Raw genomic sequence first — 6088 nt, 5'->3', positions numbered from 1 at the left:
CTGTGTGTTGGTCTTGCCTAGACTAGAAGGTCTGTATGTTCTGAAACTCCTTGATGACTGACATTCTCTTCTTGCTCAAAAGAGCCTTTGCTTAAGCATTGGCCTTTCACATCTATCTTCACGCAGGGCGTACTTGACAAGAGGCATACAGCACAGCCTGGAACATGTATCAACAACGCCTCTATTAATGGGCTTTGTGCCTTTTCTCATAAAATGTCCAGGAAGCCTTCTTCTGCTTCTTTATTGCTCTAGGGAGAAATGACGGTGGAGAAAGCTCAAATCCCGAAACTACAGACACCAAAGAGCTGGTGTTTTTTTAGGTGAGTTGTCTAGAAAAGACCTTAATGGTGACTCAGGCAGGCCTCTCATTTTGTAAATGAGAAAACGAAGAAACAGGGAAGTTTTGAAATTTCCCCATCAAACAGCATTACTCTCGTGCCTAGAATACTTCGGTGGCTTCTTGTTTCTCGTGACACTTGTCTTAGAATGCCCCCTAGACAGTGAGAAGCCCTTGCTTACCCACGTGGAGAGGTGGCACAAAGGAAGGCTAAGGCCCTGGCCTATTGCCCCACCTGGGCCCCAAACCAACAGCCAGCCACAGCCAACAAGCCTAGCAAGTGGGCCATTGTGGAAGTGGGTCCTCCAGCCCCAGTTAAAGCCATGTGGAGCAAAGATGAGCTGATTCACTCCAACTGCAGAGTCCCCTGCTCAAACTGCAGAATCCTGAGCAAATAAATGGTCACTGTCATTTTAAGCCACTTTGTTTTAGGGTGGTTTGCTATATAGCAATAGATGACCAAGGTACTCTCTGAAATGATCTCGTTCATGTATTCATCCACTTATCTATAGTCTGCCTCCGCTTGCTCCCACCCCCTCAGTTAGGACAGAAATTCCAGGAATGTACGCTCTTGTTCATCACGGGATCGGCAGGACTCAGCGCACTGCCTCGCCTCCAATATGCCCTTGCTAAATATTTGTTGTGTGAATGAATGAATGAGAAAAGTCATAACGAGTTTGGATCAGTTAGTCCTAAAAGCTCAGTGTCCTGCTCAGAATCTTCACCTGGCTGCATTACCCCCAGGCACCACTATTATTCCGTTTTCTCCCTCCTACGTCATCTTGGGTCCTTGGTACAGACTCAAGTCCCAGGACCTGCCTGTATTACTGGAGAATATGTGGTTGATTCCTAAGAGAACATGCTCAAGGTTGAACACATCCATAGTTCATCCCTCCGAGATCTGCTTTTCCGTAGAGACTTCCAATAGCCATAACATTTATTGAGCATGTCTATCGGCCAAGCACCATGTTCAGTCCTTGATGTGTATTAACTCATTTAATCCTTTTTGTACCCCCTATGAGATGGGTCTACTACTTTTACATATGGGAACACAGAGACCGGGAGAGATTTAGTGACTTGCCAAAAGTCACTGACCAGTGAGTGGTAGAGCTGTGTTTTGCATCCTCAGGGAATGGGAACAGGACCCTTCTTCCTGCCCTGGAGATCAAGCCCTCCTTTGCTGGTTTAATTGGTACTGAGCATGGCCACCCATCTGTCTCTGGTCGTCCTCACTAAGGAAATGAGATTGCCCCCAGTGGGGTGGAGGATGATGTTACCGTGGGGTTTCTGAAATGGGGACAGTCCTATTCTCAAAGGCTGGGAAGGTAAAGGAGCAAATAGTTTATCTTCTGCTGAAGCTAAAAGTATCCAGCAGAAATCCAGCCCAACTATTAAGGCATCATTGCGTTTTGGCAGAAGCTAGCGTCTGGGTAGGGGGAGATGGCTTGGCCACCACACAGAGAAAATCAAGCCTTTTGAGATAGAGCCTCAGCCCAGATGAAAGCCGCACAGCTCTCCTCCCAGGGGCTTCATCTACTCTCCACCACTCTACAGTCAGTTCAGTGCTGAAGACATTTCCAAGGCATCCAGTGTGATCAGGGTATTGTGCTGGATACGACCCTGTTCTTCGATTGTCAAAAAAGCAGAGCCTAAGAAGAGGCAGTAACCGGAAGAGAGGGTGCGGAAGTCCCCTCAGGCCTGGAGGCCTGTATTTCTGATGGATCTGGAAAAGCTACTGGGTCCCATACCAAGAAAGCAAAGAAAAGATATCTTCTTTGTCTTATTTTCCTGTATTCAGGCAGAAAACCTAGCTGAAGGGTACCCTCCTTCAGAGTCCCCAACAGAAGTGGAATAACAGAAGCTGTCATCTGGCCTGGCATGAGTAAGCAGAGTCTCCACTTCACGGGCTTGTCTGTGCCAGCATGGGTGCCTTTTATCTTCCCCTCTGGCCATTGCCCTACAACCCACATTCTCTCTTTGCAGGCAGCTTCCTAAGACTGGTGGGAATTACATGCCTGGATAGAGAATGGGAGTGGGGAGAAATGGTTCCCTCTGAAGCTTCAGGTCACAGCAGGACACTGACAATCAAAGAGAAGACAAGCTGAGCCTAGTGGTGGTACACGCCTGTGGTCCTAGCTACTCAGGAGACTGAGGCAGGAAGATTGCTTGAGCTCAGGGGTTTGAGGCTGCAGTGAGCCATGATTGTGTCCTTGCACTCCAGCCTGAGAGACAGCGAGTCCCTGTCTCTAGAAAATATTAAAAATAAAAATAAAAGACCAGGCACAGTGGCTCATGCCTATAATCCCAGCACTTTGGGAGGCTGAGGCAGGCGGATCCCCTAAGGTCAGGTGTTCGAGACCAACCAGGCCAACATGGTGAAACCCCGTTTCTACCAAAAATACGAAAATTAGCCGGGCATGGTGGCGGGTGCCTGTAGTCCCAGCTACTTGGGAGGCTGAGGCAGGAGATTCGCTTGAACCCAGGAAGCAGAGGTTGCAGTGAGCCAAGATTGTGTCACTGCACTCCAACCTGGGTGACAGAGCAAGACTCTATCTCAAAAAATGAAAACAAAAGAGACAGAAGACATACAGACACCTTGTTGTGTTCCGAGTCAGGGAATTAGCACATGTCAAGAATAAATCTGCTCTGGATGCCGGCCACATAAGGGCAGAGTGAAGGAAGGGGGCTCCGTAGACTGGGGCTGCCCACAGACACCCTGGCACAATGGTCCATTCAGGTGGATTACTGAGGCTCATGAGAAAAACCTACATTCCCTGAATAATGTGAGTAAACAGCTAATGGTGCTGCAAAAAATGGCTGCACCAGACACAGGTTCTCTTTAAAAATGATTCTGTATCCTTAATTAGTGTTTTTAAGCACAAACAAAAGGAAAGCAGTAATTATCCTTGCCTATTCCTTAACATCAAATTTAGAAACACACCATCCTGAGCTATTAACAAGTTCCGCCATATGCTCAAGGAGACAGTAAGACCTTCCCCTTTAATGCTTCCAAGTGGAGCTGAAAAATTGTGAAAGTTTTGACCTTTTTTTATAGATTTGAAAAGTGAGAAGAGACTTTTAACCTGAGGCTTGTTATTTTTAGACCAGCAGAGAGCTTCGGTTCCCAGGCTCCAGGAGTCATCAGAACTGGGCTGAGGTCCTAGCTGCCACAGGCCAGCTGGGGGACCCAGGGCACATTTCTTAACCTCTCTCACCTGCAGGTGCCTTGTCTATCAAATGAGGATGAGTCATGTGGATGATACGGCGGGCTTCCACAGAGCCTGCACAGAGACTCCGACGTGTGTCAGCGTCGATCCTGCCTCCGTCCGGCTGAGAGGGTGGCCCCTGGTCTTAGGACAAAGAACAGTCCCATTTACTGGGTGTACCTGAAACTTCACCTTTGAGGCTGGTGTCATTTTGCACTTTTGATTCAAGAGGAAACTGAGGTTGCAGCAACATGGAGGGCTCGCCCCAAGCCACACTGGGAGGAAGGAGTGGCAGGGTACTCTGCAGAAAAGAGGGATTTCCACTGCTAGTCCACAGGACAGGGGCCCTGTTGGGGCAGATCTGGCAGAGGGCAGCCATTAAAAAAAAGAAGAAGATGACATTTACATAGCCAACAAACATGTGAAAAACAGCTCATCATCACTGGTCATTAGAGAAATGCAAATCAAAACCACAATGAGATTCCATCTCATACCAGTCAGAATGGTGATCATTAAAAAGTCAGGAAACAACAGATGCTGGAGAGGATATGGAGAAATAGGAACGCCTTTACACTGTTGGTGGGAGTGTAAATTAGTTCAACCATTGTGAAAGCCAGTGTGGCGATTCCTCAAGGATCTAGAACTAGAACTACCATTTGACCCAGCAATTCCATTACTGGGTATATACCCAAAGGATTATAAATCATTCTACTATAAAGACACATGCACATGTATGTTTATTCAGCACTGTTCACAATAGCAAAGATTTGGAACCAACCCAAATGCCCATCAATGATAGACTGGATAAACAAAATGTGGTACATATACACCATGGAATACTATGCAGCCATAGAAAAGAATGCGTTCATGTCCTTTGCAGTGACATGGATAAGGTTGGAAACCATCGTTCTCAGCAAACTAATACAGGAACAGAAAACCAAACACCACATGTTCTCACTCATAAATGGAAGTTGAACAATGAGATCACATGGACACAAGGAGGGAAACATCACACATCAGGGCCTGTCGGGGGTGGGAGGCTAGGGGAGGGATCATATTAGGAGAAATACCTAATGTAGATGACGGGTTGATGGGTGCAGCAAATTACCATGGCACATGTATATCTATGTAACAAACCTGCACATTCTGCGTATATATCCCGAGCTTAAAGTATAATAATAAAAAAAAATACCTTTCCAATCCTCCAAGTTGTTCCCTCTGAGTAGTAAACATTAATTAATTACTAATATTGTTATTTTCAAATTTTAGTTAGACAAATGCTAGTATGGCTACAATTTACAGTTAAATTGCAGGAAAATATTTCTCACTCCTTAAGAATGGGTATTCTCCCTTTCTAAATAGAACTGATTCTTAGCTGGAAGCAAAGTTACTCAGAATAGAAACTACATCTTTCTGGTTCCTTTGCAACCAGATATAGCTATAACTTCTGGCCAATGGGACGTACAGGGAAGCATAGTGTGCAGTTTTCTCCTTTATCCTGCTTCCTGCTGATTGATAGGTGAATGTGATGGCTGGAGCATGAGCAGCCATTTTGTACCATGAGGTACAAACTAAGATTGGCAGATAGAAAGAGCCACAGTAATCGTAAAGTCACCATCTCGGCCTAGACGCCTATCCTCGGACATTTATAGGAGAGGGAAATAAACTCCTCCCTCATATAAACCCATGTTACTTTGGGCCTTCTTTCACTCACAGTCAAATCTAATTCTGCTTCATCTCCCTGCACATTCCAGATAGAATCATCTCCAACCACCATGACTCCTCTCCTACTATGTGGTTGGTGATCTTGTTTTTTTGAGACAGAGTCTTGCTCTGTCCCCCAGGCTGGAGTGCAGTGGCTCAATCTTGGCTCACTGCCACCTCCACCTCCTGGGTTCAAGTAATTCTCCTGCCTCAGCCTCCTGAGTAGCTGGGATTACAGGTGCCCACCACCACACCCAGCTAATTTTTGTATTTTTTGTAGAGACAGGGTTTCACTATGTTAGCCAGGCTGGCCTCAAACTCCTGACCTTAGGTGATCTGCCTGCCCCAGCCTCCCAAAATGCTGGGATTACAGGTGTGAGACACTATGCCTGGACTTCGTTTTTGCTTTTTGTCTTTATTATTTTTATAAATCTCTCTCACTGAATATATGCCTTTATTTCAAGGTACCAAACTCTGAAAACAGCATATAGATGATAAATCCACATAGCAGTTTTAAAAAAACTCTTATTCTGATTTCACCACAGTAAACTCCACCAGAGATTTTTGTGACCTTAAAAGTACTTAAGGTCCGAAGGTACTTAACTGAACAGGCAAGTGGATGGAGTCTATTTGCCATGACTCCTGGATACAACAGCTTAAGCCCTCTTAGAACACAGGCTTCCAGGGTCTCCCCAGAATAAGTAAGAGAAGAGCCTATTAATAATCACTACGTCCCCTACCAAAACCAAATTGCTTTAGCCAAGAACTTAGACACTTTGTTTTTGGTGGTTTTAGTGTTTGTGTTTGAAAGACCCCCAATGAGAAATCTTGAGCTTCATCA

Source organism: Colobus angolensis, unplaced genomic scaffold, assembly GCF_000951035.1.
Source record: "Colobus angolensis palliatus isolate OR3802 unplaced genomic scaffold, Cang.pa_1.0 Scaffold85, whole genome shotgun sequence".
NCBI classification, from domain to species: Eukaryota; Metazoa; Chordata; class Mammalia; order Primates; family Cercopithecidae; genus Colobus; species Colobus angolensis.
This window is presented reverse-complemented; position numbering follows the sequence as displayed.